The sequence below is a fragment of the Xenopus laevis genome, chromosome 2L, assembly GCF_017654675.1.
Source record: "Xenopus laevis strain J_2021 chromosome 2L, Xenopus_laevis_v10.1, whole genome shotgun sequence".
Taxonomy (NCBI): Eukaryota; Metazoa; Chordata; class Amphibia; order Anura; family Pipidae; genus Xenopus; species Xenopus laevis.
The window spans coordinates 151,878,915-151,899,133 of record NC_054373.1 but is presented as its reverse complement, the minus strand read 5'-3'; the positions used below and the strand labels follow the sequence as shown (position 1 = coordinate 151,899,133).

General features: G+C 39.3%; 1 protein-coding gene across 1 annotated transcript in view; it reads right to left on the bottom strand.

Annotated features, from left to right (window-relative positions):
• Positions 1-20,219, bottom strand: part of hdac7.L (histone deacetylase 7 L homeolog) — a 197,107-nt gene that overhangs the window by 120,932 nt on the left and 55,956 nt on the right. The window contains exon 2 of the mRNA XM_018247526.2: positions 19,125-19,232. The gene's annotated coding sequence lies outside the window, so the exon portion shown is untranslated. The remainder of the gene's footprint in view (positions 1-19,124; positions 19,233-20,219) is intronic.

Here is a 20,219-nt window from a genome sequence, read left to right as displayed (position 1 = left end):
CTAACATAACAGAACAGAACACTACTTCCTGCTTTTCAGCTCTCTAACTCTGAGTTAGTCAGTGTCTTGAAGGGGGACCACACGGGACATAACTGTTCAGTGAGTTTGCAACTGATCCTCAGCATTCTCAGATTCAAAAGCAAGAGTTATGACCCATGTGCCCCCCCTAAAGTCACTGACTGGTTGCTGCCTGTTAACCAAACAGTGGAAACCAAAAGAGCTGCAAAGCAGGAAGTAGTGTTCTGTAATGTTATGTTAGACATCCAATCACTCCAGCCTTTATACACTACCTTTTTGGATAACTAACTATATAAGAATGTTTTTTTTTATTTTGCACATACCATCTATTTACCCAGTTTTTATTTTTACCCTGAAAAATTCCTTTAAGGAGCAAGATTCAATTTGAGCAGAGGAAACTTTTCTCCTAAATCAGGTCCAGTTTTTCCCCAAAGACTTTCAAAGAGTTTTCATGTGATAAATTACAAGATAAGTTTTTCTCATTGAAATGCATGTGGCTCTATGGGAAAATCTGGCACTGAATTAAGAGATAAGATTTTCTCATCAAATTAAATCTGGCCATATATATATGATATGTGTGCATTTAGTACATATGCAGTATATATCACACACACACTAGAGGCAGGAATCTTTGAGCCTACCTGTATGTTTTTGGAGAGTGGGAAGAAACCATATAATCTACTTGGTTTGTTACTTTAATTTATACAACTCCATGTGGAAGATTGTGAAAAGGATTGTGGAAGGATTATGGTGGCCTAGCATGTATGGTTCATATTGGTATAGTTATCATCATCATTTATTTATATAGCGCTGTCAAGATACGCAGTGCTTATAGTTACAGAGTAAAGTTTGCCATACATCAACCAATAAAAGCTGCCAACTTGGCTTCTCTAGAGTCCACACCTTATTGATCTATGTATCGATAGCTTCTCAGAACCCCCCAAACTACTATCTGGACGAAAATCTGCCAAATACAGATCAGGCTGCCCATTGGGCATCAGGTTTTTTCAGCAGTCAACTCTTGACAGATTCCCATTATGACCTGATTATTGTCCCTCTCCTGATAGGTCACCCTAGGGCCTGATTATGATCTAATTCTTTGCCTGCAACGTCAACTGTTTTAAATAATCCTTTTCCTATAAACAAGTAATAGTAGATTAACCAATGTCCACCCAGAGTAAAATGACATTAAGAGATTGTCTCAAAATTTTTTGGATAGAATGTCTGCGAGCAGATATGCTTGATCAAATGGATAGGATTCATAGTTAAACTCAGTTTTAGAAAGAAAGGTTTTATCTGGGCTTCCTTTACTACTGGGGATAAGTACAAAGAATCAGTGCAATTTGCCATGTTATTTCCCCAAGAATTATAGCATAATTACACCCATCCAAGGTGCAAGCTGTACTGCAAAGTGGTTCCAAGATGTATGAAATTATAGGATTTGTGCACAAGGACTAGGTGTATAATTACATGCCCTTCAATTGCTTATGAATGAACAACAGAGATTGTTCTTACATGCCCTGTCCTTACTGCCTGGTCAAGTAATAGTTATAGGTAAATGTTACCTGCATTCATAGAACATGATCTGCCCATGCATATGCCAACTGGACTTGCACATTTTCCCTTCAGAACAATTAATGCATTTGATTTCAACTGATAGGGCAAAGCAGAACACATACCATGACGATGCATAAAGAGTCATATTCAGACGGCCAGACCTTTAGTTCATTAGGCATCTGCTTACTCTGCATATTCATAGAAGCACAATCAAACATAGCACCTCAGATCTTGCATATTCCCTTGCAGGGTTTGCACATTTGTTCTATATATAAAAATTGAATTTTCCAAAAACAGAGGCCTTCTTGCTTTACTCAGGGCCCCCTTTTCTCCAGCCCCACCCCTAAAACATGGCAAGAGACAAAGAAAATATGACTACCAGCAATAAATTCTGCACAGCTGTTAAGGACTGTAGCAACTATTTTAGAAGCACATCTGTTTTCTGTGGTAAACTGTACACGTCCGGAAGGGAAATTGGGTCAGAAGTAAAGTTTACCTATAAATGACCAAAATAGTGTTGCCTTAACCACTAGTTCTTTCAGCTCTGCACCTCTGTAACATTATGCAAGCCCCTTAGAAAATGGGTCACTGCACCAAAACCCCAGAAATCAAGCAAGGCACACAGTGATTCAATAATGTTGATTTTATAAACTGTGCAGAGTTTGGCATTGCCACTTGCTGCACTGCTGCCTTGCGACATGCTGCCTTGCGACATGCTGCACTGCTGTCTTGCCGTTGCTTCAAAACTGTTTCATTTCAAGAATTAACCACTTCTTGCAGAGGCACAATTATTTTTAGCAGCCAGCACCTGTGGCATTTCATTTCAGGATGTCCGGAGAGCAGCTCTGAGGGCAATGGCTCTTTCTGGGAATCCCAACGCAACCTAATTGTAAACAGGCCTTGCGTGAGCACAACAGAAAAGCATACCCGAAATGACTCAAAAGGGGTGTCAGTCATGAGTCAAACGGAAACTTGAAACTAACTCTTACTTGATCTAAATGGAGAGAAAAACAGATGCAGGCTGTTTAATCTCAGCAATAGTATATGGCTAGTACTAAAAGGGTAACAAAGTGCCACCTTGCACTTTACAAACGCTAAGAAGATTTTTAAGGGATAGTAAAGGTCTATGGCACAAAGCATATTTTAATTCTGCTGGAAGCAGTTATGCTAAAATGCAGGTGATTGTTGCAGGCTGCCTCACATTGTTTCGGCCATTTTTTTTTAAAGATACCACCAATTGTTATGGCAGAATTGAACAGCTGATACTAGTTAATTGTATTTAAGTAGTTCTAAAACTACAGGGTGGACAGTTGAAGTGGTAGGGAGCGCAGCCTGAAAGCCAGTTATGGTGGCCATACACGGGCGATAAAAGCTGCTGACAGACAAGAGTCAGCAGCTTATTGCTGCCAATATCTGGCCCACAATTGGATCAGCCCGATATCGCCCACCTCAATGTGGGCATATTATGGAGAGATTTGCTTGTATGGTGACCGCCAAACGAGAGGATGTCCCTGTGTATGGCCACCTTAAGGGTAAGGCCACACGAGGAGAATCGGGGGAGATTTTGTCGCCTGGTGACTCCCCAAACTGCCTCAGCGTGTTTTCCCCATAGGCTACAATGAAAAGTCGCCTGCGCTAATGCACACGCGGCGATGTGTTTTCAGTAGTCGCCCAAAGTTGCCTCAGGCAACTTTTCATTGTAGACTATGGGAAAGGCGCTTCGGAGAGATAGTCGCTCAGAAGACGAGGCGATTAGTCACCAGGCGACAAAATCTCCCTGAGTCTCCTCGTGTGGACTAACCCTAAGTTTCTCTGCAGGCTGAGATCTGCTATGTCTGCCATTAGCCTTTGCCTGTTCTTAGATCTACGGCTGAATGGCTGATATACAAGTGTTTACCTATAACTGTAATCTTGTTATGAGTTGAGGGTGTCCTGATCAAAGGTTGGAATGCTAGGGGGAAGCTTCAACTTAATAAGTGCCCTATTCTTATCTATGAAAGTTTTAGTGACTAGTGAAAACAATCTCAAACAGTGATATCTGCACTTAAGTTCTTGGTGTGTTCATGAGAAATCAAACAATGACTTGGTCAAGGCAGCTATTGCAGGCTCTAAAATGACTCACGGACTTCGACCGATGCATATTTGGCCAATGTCGTCACGAAGCAAAACTACAAAGCTGTAGTGGAAAAGTTAAACGCACACACCTTTGTGTGTCACAGTCGGTTAGACTTTAACATTAACTTTTAAAACCGGTCCCATCCCAAACCTTAGGTAATCTAAAGCTGGCCATAGAGGCAAAGATCTGATCGTACGAATCGAGGGTTCGTACGATTTTCGGACCGCGTGTAGAGAGCCCTGACATTTTTCGTCGGCGGAGATCGTTTGTTTGGTCGATCGGACAGGTTAAAAGATTTCTGTCGCCTGCCGATAAGATCTCTGCATGTATTGCCGATCGTATGATTTTCAGTGGAAGACTGTCACTAGCTTTTGTCGGACATAACTATCGTACGATTGTTGTCAGGGGCAGAACATCGGCTGATCTGTTCTTTTGTACTTTATTTGATCGGAATGGTTAGTGGCAGGTCGGGAGATGGGATGATTCGTGCGATCAGATCTTTGTAAGATCACTTACGTTTTCTTCAGTCCATTGCATGCTGCCAAATAGATGCTGCACTAAGGTATTAAACAAATTGTTAAACTAATAATTTGGCCCTAGGGCTGAACGATCGGATTAGTCCAATTACGCCCTGACTTTGCTGGGCCTATCGGGTAAAAATCTGCTCATTTAGCAACTGCGCAGTGTATGGTGTGTATGGCCACCTTAACAGATAACAAAAAATGAGTGATTGTATGAAAGACACAGGGATCTAACATGTCCCAGAATAAAAATAACATGTGGAGTAGGACGCACCAGTGAGTGCCATCTATACAACTCTATTACAAACTCACCATTGAGTACTATTTATAAAACTATTACAAACTCAGTTGAATGGTTCTGGTTCTGAATATGTTCTTTCCTTAAAACCTAAAGTTTTAATGAAATACACAAACAAAACACTGCAAAAGCAAATATGGCCCAAAATCAGTCATAACAGATTAATATAGACCTTCTTCAAAATTATGAAATGAACTAAGCATTTTTTAACAAATCCTCCGTGATTCACAGGAAATGAGTGTTTATAACCAGACACAGTTGCTAAACAATAAATCACTTAGCTACACACATAGGATAAAAATGTCTTGCTGAACAAGATATAGATCACAAGCTGAACAGCAGAAACCTATGTGAGCATTATCAATCACACCAGAACAACATTAATATGTGCAACTGTTAATAAAGCACCAACATATTGCACTGTGATATACAATAGATGGGTACATATATCAATTATACAAAGGCTCATTAACGACCACAAGTGAAATATAGTAGCTCCTAAGGTGTGTATATTGTCAACATTCTGATGATAACAAAAAACGAGTGATTGTATGAAAGACACAGGGATCTAACATGTCCCAGAATAAAAATAACATGTGGAGTAGGACGCACCAGTGAGTGCCATCTATACAACTCTATTACAAACTCACCAGTGAGTACCATTTATAAAACTATTACAAACTCAGTTAAATGGTTTTGGTTCTGAATATGTTCTTTCCCTAAACCCTAAAGTTTTAATGAAATACACAAAACACTCTGATGTTGCAAGAAAAAAAACTCTGATGATGTAAGAAAAAAAACATGTTATTTTACATCCAAAAAGAGCACTTTGCGCCATGCTCTGCATTTGTAAATGAGCCTAAAGGTCCCCAAAGCTGCAAAGATTTTTCTTTGGTGAACGACCGATTTTAGCGAAATCCGACCAATCCGTCAAAGTGAAGTTAATGGGAATTGAACGATCGTACATCTAATGAGTTTTCGGCCGACATCTGTCAGAAAATTGATCGGCCAGGTCAAAAAATCTTTATCGGTCCCAGTGCAATCTATCTATGTCTGCAGGGCCAAGCAGGCAGCTACCCTCAGTTTTCATGGCAATGTCGCCTGAAGTGGTCTTTTTAGTTGATGGACAAATCGTACATTTAAACGATAGTTTCAAGATAATCGTGGTCTCACGATAACGAAAAGATCTTTTAAAGATCTTTACATCTATGGCCAGCTTGTAATGGTAATGGTAATGGTAAGCGGGACCCTGTTTGTCAGAGCTTAAAATCACTGAATCAGTTATATGGGGCACTCTCAAAATGTAACAATATCTTGAGCACAAAATTTCTATATGAAGGGATGCAGAGCCGGTGCTGATAAACATGATACTTCTTCCCCCACCCACGCAATCATTAACTGAATTTCAGAGACTATTTTAAAACATCCCACTGTGAAATGAAGATCACACACTGTGCTAAGTGGGCGGATTTCATGTGTGTGCCTTGCAATTACCAGATTAGTTTCCGAAATCAGAGTTGGCGTGGGTTACTGTTTACATCCCTGGGATCATGCAGTGGCAGGGCGCACATGATATTAGAGCCTTACTGGGTGACCAAAACCAAGACAAGTGCACGTCTCAGGTTCTTCAGCATAAACACTGCTTCCCGTACATCGAGCTGTGGGAGAGTCCCACAAGTTTCACACACATAACAGATATGACATAATAAGCACCTTGCTCAGTAGTACAGTGCGCTTCAAATATGAAACAAGTGAAACCCACAAAAGTCTGCTGTTCTGTATTATAGCACAAATGTGCACACTTAGACAGTACCTATATTTTACCGCACAATGGTAAAACCAAGTTCGACCTGGGTTGAAAGCTAAAAATAAGTGCGAAATGTGACATGGTTTAAGGAAAATTTCCTTTTTTATATGTTTGTTTCATTTTGATGCAATGCAACTAGAGCTGAGCCGGTTTCATTTACTAAATATATTCAGGATTCTTGACATGACATGCTTTAAAACTGCTGTAGTTTTCCTCATTTTGTCTTACTAAACTTTTCGTACGAATTAATCCTGTTAGCTAAAATGTAGAACTTATGCATGTTCTATAGGCAGGTGCAAGCTGTGCTCTGCTTTTTGTGGCAAATTATTCATACCAATATCTATACTAACTGTAGATACTTTTAGTATGATGTAGAGAGTGATATTCTGAGATAATTTGCAATTGGTTTTCATTTTTTATTATTTGTACTTTTTGAGGTATTGTTCATCAGCTCACTAGTTTGCAATTTCAGCCGTCTGGCTGCTAGGGCCCAAATTACCCTAGCAACCATACATTAATTTTCTATAAGAGACTGGAATATGAATAGGAGAGAATAATAAAAAGTAGCAATAACATTACATTTGTAGTCTTTTAGAGCATTTTTGACTTTTTTTTTGACCCCCATTTGAAAGCTAGAAAGAGTCAGAAGTAAAAGGCAAATAATTTAAAAACTATAAAAAATAAATAATGAAGACCAACTGAAAAGTTGCTTAGAATTCGTCACTCTATAACATGCTAAAAGTTAACTTAAAGGTGAACCAACCCTTTAAGATCTCGGTAGACTTCGATATTATGTTTGTTTAAGAAATCATCCAAGCCACTCTTATAGGCATTAATAGAATCAGTCATCACAACATCACCCGGCAGGGCATTCCACAACTTCACTGCCCTCACCATATACAGAACCATATACCCTGCTTCAAATGAATGTTCAGTTGCTGTAGCCTAAAGGGGCTGTACTTCGATCTTTTCTATGAGAAAAAAAGATCCCCTGCTCTCTGTCTATAATGTCCTCTAATGCACTTATAACAGTAATCATGTCCTCTTGAAAAAGACTTTTCCCCAAATAAAACAATCTTTGACCGTGACTGTTTATACTCATAATGTAACCCCCCATCCCTTTTACCAGTCTAGTTGCACATCTCTGCACTTACTCCGCACTGCACTGCATACTCAAGGTGAGGCTTTACGAGGGATCTATAAAGGCCACCTCAAAGTCATTAATAAACAAAACAGACCCTTGCAACAACACTGGTCCAATTAGAAAACGGTCCATTTACCATCACTCTTTCTAATCTATCCTGCAGCCAGTTCTATATCCAAGTACAAATATTATGTTCCAGGCCAAAATTCTATAATCTAACCAGTAATCCTCTGTGTGCTACTTTATCAAATGCTTCAGTCTAGGTAGATCACATCCACTTCCATTCTAGAGTCTAGGTTCCTGTTCACCTCCTCAAGGCAATTAAATTAGTCTGGCAACATTTATTACAGTTACAGTAGTAAGAGAGACAAGGTGCTCCAGAATTTACTGTAGATAGCTCACCAAGTAGTAGATGTGGTCCGGGTGCACCAGCCCCAGACCCCCAGCTTTAGGGAGCGGCACTCAAGAAAACTTGAAGAAGAAGCAGGGCTGTCCGGCACTCAAACAGATCCGCAGGACCAAAATGTTTTAGTTAAAAAAATATATCTTTATTAGACAAAGTTAAAAAGTATATACTTGCACCTCCATCCGCCCTATGCATTTCGTACCCACAGGGGCACTTAATCATGGGCTAACTTTTATAACCACATAAAACCATGCTGGCACAAACTCATAGTATTGGACTTTGCAATGTATTCAATAATCTTATTCCTTATTACCCCTTGATATGTGGTGTGAACTGCAAAAACGACATAAATGCCATATTGAAACTATTTGCTTGATACTTGTTATTAGTATTTAGCATCAGCTTAGTTGCACGTAGCTACTAGTAGCAACTAGTATGAATAAAGTGCAGTGCTATAGGCACAAAGATGCTCTGCACATGTAAATAAAATACCTTTTTTTCCAAAGTGACATCAGTATACTTTGCAGCTGGATACCTCTTTTGCACCAGTAATGATAAGTAGCCTACTTGCTGGTGTAAAATGTTATTGCTCAGTATGACATTTTTCAAAAGATGATTTGTGGGTACAAATTGTTGTGTCAAGCCAATGTTACTGTTGTAAACATGAAACATTCTGCTCACACACAAAATTGTATCTTTTTGATAATACAGTCCTTTGAAATGAAAAAAACTCATTAAAATAAAATCAGCACTGAGCACTAACACCTGTCAGAATCCTTACTCCCTGATGCAAATCGCTTATGGTGAGAAAACACTAAAGGGGGAATGTAATTAAAATAACAAACATTGCTTAAAATTGCATTTCTGTGAATATTTAGTGTAACTCGCAATGTAAAATTGTTTTCTGGCGAATATTACATGACTCATTATCACTAGCGCTAACACCTGCTCTGGTGTATATTACATCCTCCCATTAGTCCCTTATTTTCTACGCTGGAACAAATATTTCCAAAGCATAAAATGAATTGTTAAAATATCAATATGTTTTTACTCATTACTGATATTTTGGTGGCAAGTTGGGCATCCCTGATTTTTACATTTGCCTCTCTCATGTGGGCAGGGCCGCCATCAGGGGGGACAGGGGGGACAGGTGTCCCACAAGAACAGGGCCCCTTTTGCAAGCGCCGAAGATTTGCGGCCATTTTTGAATCCCGAACAGCCGAAAATGCGGAAGTGCCGAAAAGCCAAACTCCAAAGCAGTGAAAAGACCCGAAGCCATGAAAATAGCCGAAAGTCCCAAATCGGCGAAAAGACCCGAAGTCACGAAAACAGCCGAAGTAGAAGTCCCGAAGTGGCTAAAAGACCCGAAGTCACGAAAACAGCCGAAACTGAAGTCCTGAAGCGGCAAAAAGACCCAAAGTCACGAAAGGAGGCGAAGTTGAAGTCCTGAAGCCATGAGTTCAATTCTACTGAACACCAATTTGTGGGGTTTTTTTTTAATACCCTGGCCACCAATGTATTATTTTAGTATTCTATAGGCCCCTGCCACCAATGTTTTTTTAAAAAATATATTTTGGGGCACCAATTTTTTTTAACTTGTAAGGGAGGGGCCCTGGTGCCAATGTTTTTTTTAAAAATATTTTTTTGGGGCCCCAATTTTTTTTACTTGTAAGGGGAGCACTTTTATGGGGGGCCCTGGCGCCAATGTTTTTGTTTTTAAACTTATAACTGATGTCTGTGTGGTCTTTTAACTGTGATGTGGAATGGGCGGTATCTGGGGCAGGGCTTGGGCACCAGGGGGCCCCAAAAATGTTGTTGTACGGGGCCCCGTGATTTCTAATGGCGGCCCTGCATGTGGGGCCCTCAAACCTCCTGCATTTGAAGGACTATCTATTCTCTACATGCACCTAGTTCTTATGGTCTAGACAACAATGCATCTATTTCCCTTCCTCCCACATTGTGGTTTGGTCCAGCACAAACTCCCATCAATGCTTTTCCAGAAACTCTGCCTACTGCATGTTCCATTTCAAGCCATTCAGTTGTTCTGCATTGCAAGTGAAAGTAAATAGACAGCATGTGTCACAAAGCTCTTCCGTTTCTGTGTACCTAATGTTATCTGCTTTATTTCCTTTGGCTCAAGTATCTCTGCTGCCTACAGTGATAGTGAGCAATGGTTTCCTCCGCTTGAGCAGTATAAGGTCACAATCTGGTGTTATGACAAGTCAATCTTCCCATGGTAACCAGCGAAATCACTTAATCTTAATGGGGAGAAACAGAGATATAATAAAATGACAGCCAAAACGTTTACTGAAATGGGGAAAGAGGGGCAATACTGCAATGTGGAAGGTGTGTGGTGTGTGTGGAAGGTACAGTAAGTATTTAAATGTGAAGGTGGTGACTTAAAGGGGATGTAAAGGCAAAAAAATAAAATCCTTTCTTTAATGAAAAAGAAATCTATCTCCAATATACTTCAAATAAAAAAAAATGTGTACCGATTTTATAATAAACCTGACTATGCAGTGAAATCCCCCCTTCGTTTTACTTGCTCTGACTGCTGAGGGAAACTTCAGACGATCCCTAGCTGCTATGCAGGGAAACAATCATACTTTCAAATGGCAGGGGGGAGCCCCACCACCTTATTTCCCAGAACTCAAGCAGCTTTATTTGTTTCCCTGTAGAGCAGCCGGCGACCGTGTAGAGATTTGTATCCGCAGAACCAGGGCAGTCTGCAAATTCTGATTATTAATCAGTCTTGCTTTATTTTGTTTCTATGGCAGATGTTATTTGACTTGTGCTGTTTTGATAATTTATGACGATCCCTAAGCTTAACCCTTCCAACAGAAGCCCAGTCCAAACTGAGCATGTGCACGGTCTTGGTATTGCAAATATGTTTAACAAAAATACAAGATGACAGCCCCCTGCGGCCAACTTTGAAAACATTTGTTTAATTGAGTTTCTGGTGCAGTAAGTTCATGTTTATATTTAGTATACAAAATACAGCATTTCTAGCATTATTCTATTTTAGACTTTAGTTCCCCTTTAATGTACTTTACTGGAAAAACCTGTGTCTGCCAATTGTATTTGTGGCTGTTATTGTTCTATGAGGACATGGCACTTGACTGAATGTAGTATGCCAGCAATTTTCCAATGAACCTTGCTCCAACTGGCAAATGCTGATGGGAAATTGCATCAAGTGAGGTTCACTTGTGAATATGTGAGCTGACACTTATTCATACATGTTTCTGGTAGGAAGCTATCGGTCATATTTTAGGCCACGTTCCAGGAACAATGATTCTTCTCAGCAAAGATTACAATATAATGCAGGTAGACAAGGGCTGTGTTAACTGAGTCCTACTGCAGACTTACAAATAGAATCAATACAGTAATATAATAATTGCCATTATTTTGTTTTTAGATTGAGTCTATTATGATTGAGACTCTTAAAAATGAACACCTTCTGTTCATTTTGGGTGATTGGCTGCAGTTACATGAGATGAACATGAGTTTAGTGAAATGAGAAACTACTTGCCACTGTTGATCTGTTTAGAGTTGACCAGAGAAACATCAGATGACTCTTCTCTGCTCACTAACTTCACAAGACATTCCTTTTCTCACAAAATAATTTTTCAGCCAATCACTTTTTGAGGGTTTATTATTTTCTTTAAGGGGCAATTAGTGGCCTTTACAAGTGATAATGCTGCAAGTCTAAGGTGAATCTACACCCCTTAGGTCCCACACATTGAGAATTTGTGCCCATAGGGGCTCTTACAGACGAGTGTTTTTACCTGCGCTCCCCTGCTTTCCATTTTTCTGCGTTCAGCCGCAGGGGAGCGCAGGAATAGACGCATTACATTTTTTCCAATGGGGCTGTATTCACACAGGCGCGTGTAGGCGCCGAACGCAGGAAAAATGCAGCATGTTGCGTCTCAACCTGCGTTTGGCGCCTACACGCGCCTGTGTGAGTACAGCCCCATTGGAAAAATGTAATGCGTCTATTCCTGCACTCCCCTGCGTCTGAACGCAGAAAAACGGAACGCAGGGGAGCACAGGTAAAAACGCTTGTCTGTAAGAGCCCTTAAAGAGTTTTTGTAAATAAGCCCTAGTGTTACTAATAAAAAGGCTACTTTATATTCTCGCCAGTTGAAAATGACGAAAGAAATCAACGAGATAAATCACTAGCTAAACCCTGTGCTAACTGTTTTTATCCCCCTCAGGTTAAACTGTAACCTTATGCCACAACATGGTTTCTTCATACAGAGAAACACACAAATATTCCACATGTTTAATCATTTTTTTTTGGTGCGCTGCACATTTCTAAAATTGAATCTCTGTGTGGGAGACATTTTTGGCATTGCACTCATTTCCGTTGGATGGATCCCATCGTGGTTTGCAATCACCAGAACTTGGCAGTGTTCCGCATATTTCTCCTCCCTGTGATTCCCAACTGTCAGTAACGTTAACCCTGGCTGCATGCTTTAGAGCGGTGACCTCATAAATGTCTGTGGACAACAATCTCTTAAAGAGGGATATCCCACAAAAACCCTGGGAAGGATTTGGTTTATCTGAGGAAAATCTAGCCTCAGACGGCACTAACCAGTGGAATCAGAGAATGAATGATTCCTTTTATGTAATGTAAGCACTGGTTTCAGTAATGCATACAAACACATTTCTAGCAAACTGTAAAGGATATCATGTTCCCGTGTTTTGGCTTTTTATACACGTGATTGCAGTATCGCGTGATACAAGCTTGAATGAGTCATGTGACAACTGACATCACTGAACAAGTTACAGTATAACTGATGACATCACTAAGAATGTTTAAAGGGCATATTGCACAGGTTATTCATAGCTTATATTTATTTTACATGTTTCTGTATGCTTCACTCTATAGGCATACATTTTACACATATTCTATGATTGCAAAGATATTTACAGATTCTTTTCTCCTGTGAAATTCTGGTCAGTGTGAGGATAAAATGTTCTGATTGGTCCATTCAGTTCCATTGCCAATGCAAAACCTCATTCTGATTCCAAAAGGCTGACAGTTGACATGGAGCAGATACATTTGGAATGTTGCTAGACATTGCAAGAATACAGAAGGCTAGGGTCTAATTAAAGTAGGTGGGTCCAATACATAGTCCTGTAGCTGCCGTTGAACTGTATCATAATCTTCAGACTATAGTTCTAAGGGGGGTTGCAGGACACTGAAGATAAACAAATGCTGGAAGACCACCATTTGGGCATTCAGGATTAATAGACACTGGGGCTCATTTATAAACACTGGGCAAATTTACAGGCAGCTGCAGGTTGAAAAATGAAAGCAAATATTTGATTGGTTGCTATGGGTTACTGCCCAGGTGCAGATTTGCCCAGTGTTTATAAATGAGCCCCAGTTTCTATTAATCATGAATGACCAAATGGTGGTCTTCCAGTGTTTATATAAAATTTGATACAACTATACTGAAGTTAATGTTCTCTAAGGCAAGTAATGCAAAGGCAATCTTCTCTGGCTTTTCCAAGAAGCAGCCATGCAGAGGGACTTGTACACCGTTGTCTTTATTGATGACAGCATGAAGAAGTCATCAGAATATATTATTGAGCCTTTGGTCCTGGTTTCTAAATTCATGATTAGGAATAAAAATGTGCAGAGCACTACACTGTAAAGCAGGGCCTTGCAATAGGCCAGATTCAACTCAATGAGAACAAGGTTTAACACGTGCAAAGTTTCAATTTGAGATGCAATTCAATTCTGAAAAACTTATCTCATGGTTTATCATGTGAAAATGCTATTGAAGTCTATGGGAAAAAAACTGGAACTGAATTAGGAAAAAGATTTTTCTACTTAAACTGAATCTTGTCCACGAGTGTTCACATGATAAATTGCGAGATAATGTTTTCTCACTGAACACAATATGGCCCAATATTATTGCACAACTAACCAGTCAAAAGGACATTCAATAAAGGACTTGCACCATGAGCTGATATACTGGGTGCACAAACTTTGCAAAAAAAAAAAAAAGGCCTAAAGGCCAGAGCACATGGAGTGATGGCTCCGCTGCTCTCAGCCTGCGGGTTTTTTTGCAGGCTGAAATAAGTGGATCTGTTCCCTTCCCAAGCTTCTGCTTTAGTGCGCACAGAGATTAGTGGAGACCAAAAATACCTGCTTTTGCGTTTTTGGGTTGACCTCCACTGTGTATGCCTGCACGCAAGCGGAAGCTGTACTTTTCATTGCAGATCAGTGGAGCTGGGGAAGGAAGCAGATCCACTTCTCTCCAGTGGTTCCATCAGCCTTATTTTTATCATACTTTGCCTCATGGCAGACCTCTAGGCAGTCATTTCAGGATTCACTTTTCATGGTGGCAAACAAAAGGGGAGATTGATCAATGCACATTCACTGGCTCTTATTTTTATTAGTAATTTATCCAGTTAGACAACTGTCTAATGCTAATCTCAAAATAAAAATACAGGCATCGCGACACTTACCTCCACTGTCCATCACTTTAGTGTGGGCTTTGGAAATGGACATATTCCATATACTACTGAAACAATCTGCAGTTATGCAAAACAGGTACGGGACATGTTATCCAGAATGCTCGAGACCTGGGATTTTCTAAATAAGGGGTTTTTCAGTAATTTGGATCACCACACCTTTAGTCTATTGAAAAAATTATTTTCGCACTAATTTAAAACAATAGTATTTTTTTGCCTCCAATAAGGATTAATTATATTTTAGTTAGGATCCAGTACAAATTACTGTTTTATTATAACAGAGAAAAAGTAAATCATTTTTAAAAAATTATAATCGGATTTTCTGGATAATGCGTTTTCAGATAATGGATGTACAGGAAAAGGTTCATTATAGTGCTTATCCTTTTACTATTGTGATGGCAGGCCTATGGTGTGCAGTTACATAGCTGCTGTTATATCTCAGCATATCACATCACTGAATAAAGTATAAAAAGAGGAAGAAACATACCAGTTTCCCCACACCTGTGCAAATTTGACAAAGTATTCAGCGACACAGCAACTGGTGAATATAAGTGATATTGGCTTTGTGGTTTTATTGTTTGATTTGTGTTTCATGTGCAAAGCAGGTTTATGCACCCAGAGTGAAAATACCCTGCGTCACACACACAGCACCAACAAACAATTAAACTTAAAAAGGGGGTTGAATAAAGCCATAGGGGCATATTTATCAAGGGTCGAATTGAAAAAACTTTGAAATTCTAATTCAAAAATACCAACCAAAATTAAGCCGAATTTTTTTTTGGTCGAATAGGTCCTTTTTCTATCGAATAGGTGCGTACTCGGCTGAATTAGAATCGTACGAAACGAAGGAATAGCGCATTCGATTCAAAATTTTTCCCCAAAAAAACTTTGATTTTTCAAAGTCCACCAACTGACTCCAAATAGGTTCTAGGAGGTCCCCCATAGGCTAAAATTCGGCAGGTTTCAGAAGGCGAATGGTCAAAGTCGAATTTTTAAAGAGACAGTACATGATACATTTCGATATTCATATTTTTTTCAAATTCAAATCGAATTTGGACTATTCCCTAGTCGAAGTACACAAAAAATAGTTTGAAATTCGAATTTTTTTCATTCGAAAATTCACCTCGACCTATGATAAATCTGCCCCACAGTGTAAAGTCATAACAAAAGTATTCTGAAATATTATTCTGTAAAACCACAAGACCTCCTGGCATTTCTAAGGACAAAGGCGCAAGAGCGAAAATAACAGAAACTGGCCTCCGTTGTGCCGTATGAGAATCACATGAAAGCATTAGTACTCGTCAGGCAATAATCTTCTGAAAATGTAGCAGGCAAAAAAATTAAAAAAAAATCTCTCCCTCCTCCCAAGTTCAATTACATGAAAATGTTTATACAATTAGATCAAAACCAGACACCAAGTCCAACATCATATTTTTGTTAAATTTGAGCTTTCTGTTCTGCTTTGATTAACGTTTCCAAAGAAAAAAAAGAACTACAATTAAAGAAAGAATATTGTAAAATGATCAATGCCTTCCCAAAAATGTTCCTCTCAAAATCCAACCAACTGAACAGGGTCAAAGTTTCCTGATGCATGAGGCCTAGTTGTCATAGAAACAGGAAACCGACGGGAAATGGCTGCTTCCTGCTTGCACAGGAAGTGCCCCTCTGTCGCGCCTGCCATCCGAAAACAAACAGCGCTGGTTTAAACAGACGGACCCCATAGTAGTGTGAAACACAAAGGAGTTCTTGGGGGAGGGGGCGGAGGAGTGCAAGACTCTGTGAACTGCTGAGAGATAAAGGAGCTCGATAAGAGATGAAAAACGTTGACTTTTTCTTGAAAGGGAAATGGTTAGAAATATAAAATGAAATAAAAACATGAAGTCATCTCTTAGACTTTGTCCTTCCTGATTTATTTTCTGTGAGCTGTGATTCCATGTCTGCTCATTTTTATTACAACCATCTTGAACATATTACTCATTATTACCTTCTTCTTCTGCAGGACACATCACTCCTGTGCCCACAAGCATTTTCTTCTATGACAAACCAAAATAAATACGGCCTGTAGTCCATGACAGCATAAGAACATGTAGCAGAGACTGCCATTCACATTCACTAAATATACATGACTTTTTCTAAGATATAAATAACTAGTCTTTGGTCCCCTGAAAGACTACGTGATGCACACAATGCAGTCAGACCTGATTGATATCATTCTGCTCAAGACAAAAGACTGGGAAACTGAAAGCTTAGAATTGATTCATTTCCTCGTTTCAACAATACACAACACTTGCCTAGGGTGCAACATTTGCCATCCTTCTGTAACCATTGTAGCAGACTGACTGATGAGTTCAGTGGTATCGGATCCCTTGTATGTAAACCCATTATCCAGAAAGTTGCAAATTACAGGTCAATTTCCCATAGAGGCTATTTTAAGCAAATACTTCTAGTTTCTAAATATTTCTTTTTTCTTTGTAATAATAAAACAGTACCTTGTATTGATTCTAGCTAAACTACTTCAATCCGTATTGGTGGCAAAACAATAATATTTGGCATATTTAATATTTGAATGATTGGTATGGTGATCCAAGTTACAGAAAGATCCCTTATCTGCCATTGCCTCAGTTATCGACCCAGAGATACCTTATGGCGTCAAATTAGATGTTGTGGAATGCTGGAATGTTAATCAGTGGCCTAAAGGCAGAGTGTTGGACATTTCATCATGTTAATGCTATAAGAAAATCTGACAATCATTACAGAGACTTTGGGGCAGATTTATCAAGGGTCTAATTTCGAAGTTATAAATATTTTGAAATTCGACCCTCGAATTGAAATACTTCGACTCAAGGTATTTTTCACCGAATTTGGCCATCGTACGATCGAAGTAAAATAGTTCGGTCGAACGATTTTAGCGAACTTTTTTAACTTCGAAAATTCACTCGAGCTTAGTAAATCTGCCCCTTTATGTAGAGTTCCCTTTCTGTGTATACTATGAATAGCAATGGTACGCACGAAAATAAAGTTTTAAATGGAATGAAACAAAAGTTAATTTGTGAATGTTTGCCAGTAAGCATATCATAAAATGCATTTTTTTATCTTATTATAGCAATTAACTAAAGAAGAATACTTCAAAATTGTTCACTTAAATTGGAAGCTCTAGAGGGCAGGGATTTCCTTTTACCTGTAAGGGCTCTTACACAGGAGCGTTCTGACCTGCGTGTAGGCGCCGAACGCAGGAAAAATGCAGCATGTTGCGTCTCAACCTGCGTTCGGCGCCTACACGCGCCTGAGTGAGTACAGCCCCATTTCAAATAATGACTTGCGTCTATTCCTGCGCTCCCCTGCGGCTGAACGCCAAAAAACGGATCGCAGGGGAGCGCAGGTCAGAACGCTCATGTGTAAGAGCCCTAACAGTGATGACATACCACATGTTAAGAAAGTAACAGTGTATATTTCTTTGTGATGTATTATATTAATGTATAATATAATAATTTATAATTATAATATAGATCACACTGCCTTAAGGTTTTTTTTTTTTTTTTTTTTTTTTAAAACCTGCCATTTATAAGAAACAGAAATAGGAGGATGGGTGTGTATAATGTAGGATGGATGTATATAAAGGGTGGGTATATATAAATAGGCCAACTTCTAGAGAATTCACTTTATGTGTCTAGTAATAGGCTTGAAAGCAAAAGAATCACCAGACACTCTACAGCAGGTTAAGCAGGGTGGACCCCTGCGCGTTTATTCAAGTCTTGTGCCGAAGGGGCCCGCCCCCGAAACGTTACATCACAAGACTTGAATAAACGCGCAGGGGTCCACCCTGCTTAACCTGCTGTAGAGTGTCTGGTGATTCTTTTGCTTTCATGTATATTGGAGAGGTGCCAACCTCTCTTCCAGAAACCAAGCAAAGTAATTGGAGAGGCTGGGGAATCAGGAACCTTTGTTGTACATTTTTAGTTATAGGCTGCCATTTTTGCAGAGTAAGGTTTGGGGTGGTCTCCCCTTTAAAACTGCTTTGAACTGTACTTTCCACCTGGCTAGCAAGTAATTATCATCTATACATGACTACTAACATTTTTCAGTTGTTTGAGTGTGAAGGGCCAATTTTTTTCTTCTTTTCATCCTCATTGCTTAGTATTGATCAGTACGCTGTCAGACACCATTCTGCTCTCTAAAGTGTTAGAGCTTAGCAGTAGCACTGTACTCTAACACTCACCTGAATCAATAATCTCCTCTTTAAATTGTAAGCAGGTATATGGGATTCTAAACAATTTTCTTATGACTTGGAACAAATCATTAAACGTAAAATAAATAGTTGAATTTAAAAGGCAGATGGTTAGGATGCACTCAAAAATAAAAGGACAACTCTGGCTCTCAGTGTGCTGCATGCTGCTGCTTCACACAAGTCTATCCAACCTGTTTGATAGCTGTACTCAATTTGACATGACAAATAAGGGAGTATAGGGCAAGGCATATAAAACTGCATAACATTGTGCTATAGTAAGGGTTCTCAGCCTTAAAAATGTTTATTATTTAAAAAAGCAAGGAATATGCAGCGATAAGAAGATGTCTCTCACCTTATAGTTCAATACTGTACCATGCATTCTTATGATGGGAAGTTTAAGATAATCCATTTAATAAATGTAAATTAATCCAATATTGTACATTCCTTAATGGTCTGACTGACTTATTATCAGCGTTATCACCATGGAAACATTATTTCCATAAAATGAACATGGACATGAGCAACAGCTTACACAGAACATACCTTGTCCTCTAGAATTGTCATAAATCCTTTTAGAGTTGTAGCCCCGTATGCTCTCCAGAACGTATGGAAACTTTGTCGCTCACTGCTTAGGTCCAGAGATGTACCAGCCTGGAAATTAAAGAGCAAAAAAGGCATTATTACATTATGTCTATTTCACTTCAAAGATCATGCAGCACTGATATAAATATCAAGCAAGCGTGCATGTTCTCAATAATCAGCGTGGAACCAAGGGAATGAGACCTTTCTTTCAGCCCTGTAAATGGAAATAAAAGGACACTTTTGGCTTTTTAACTTATTATCTTACTATTTAGAATTATTTTCATACTCCAAAACATTAAAATGAACTCAACATTACATTTTCCTATTGGAATTTGTATGCAACCACTTCACATTTATTAAATTTCTTGTGTCTAAACCTTTGCCTGCCTAGTCGTTCGGATGAACCAGTGAACTCATTGATGCAGAGAAATCTGTTGCAGGCTGCATCAATATGCAGTGATGGGCGAATCTCTCCCGTTTCGCAGAAATTCAGCCGTTTTCACGAAAAATTTGTGAATGCAATTCGAACCTTTTCGAGCATTTTGAACGTTTTCAAGCAGGCGAATTTTCACCGGCGAATTTTTGCGAGAGAGTCGCAAATTTATTCGCCAGCAGCGAAACGCAGGAATTCTCTGCAAATTCATGCCTGCTGAATTTATTCACCCATCACTATCAATATGCACAGCACACCTGTGAAAACTGCACCTAAGTCAACACCCCCCACTGCCCGTTATTATGCTTAAGTTTTGGAAGGGAAATGCAGGAAAACAAGATGCACTCACTGGACTTGCGTTACTCTTACTGGCTCCATATTTGTCAAGGATAGCAAAGGCGGGGCAATGACAAATTCAAATCAATCAATGTGCATGCTGATCCCATATCTTTATACAGTAGCTGAAATATTTCTAATACCTCTAGTTACCTACTTTGAGCATAATATTTACTTTATCTTCCTTTTTTATTATATAGAATACAACATGCTTTGAATACACAAAATCCAGACATAGTATTGCATCTTATTCATTTGCTAAATGTGGTTAATCCTTGCCGGCCCAC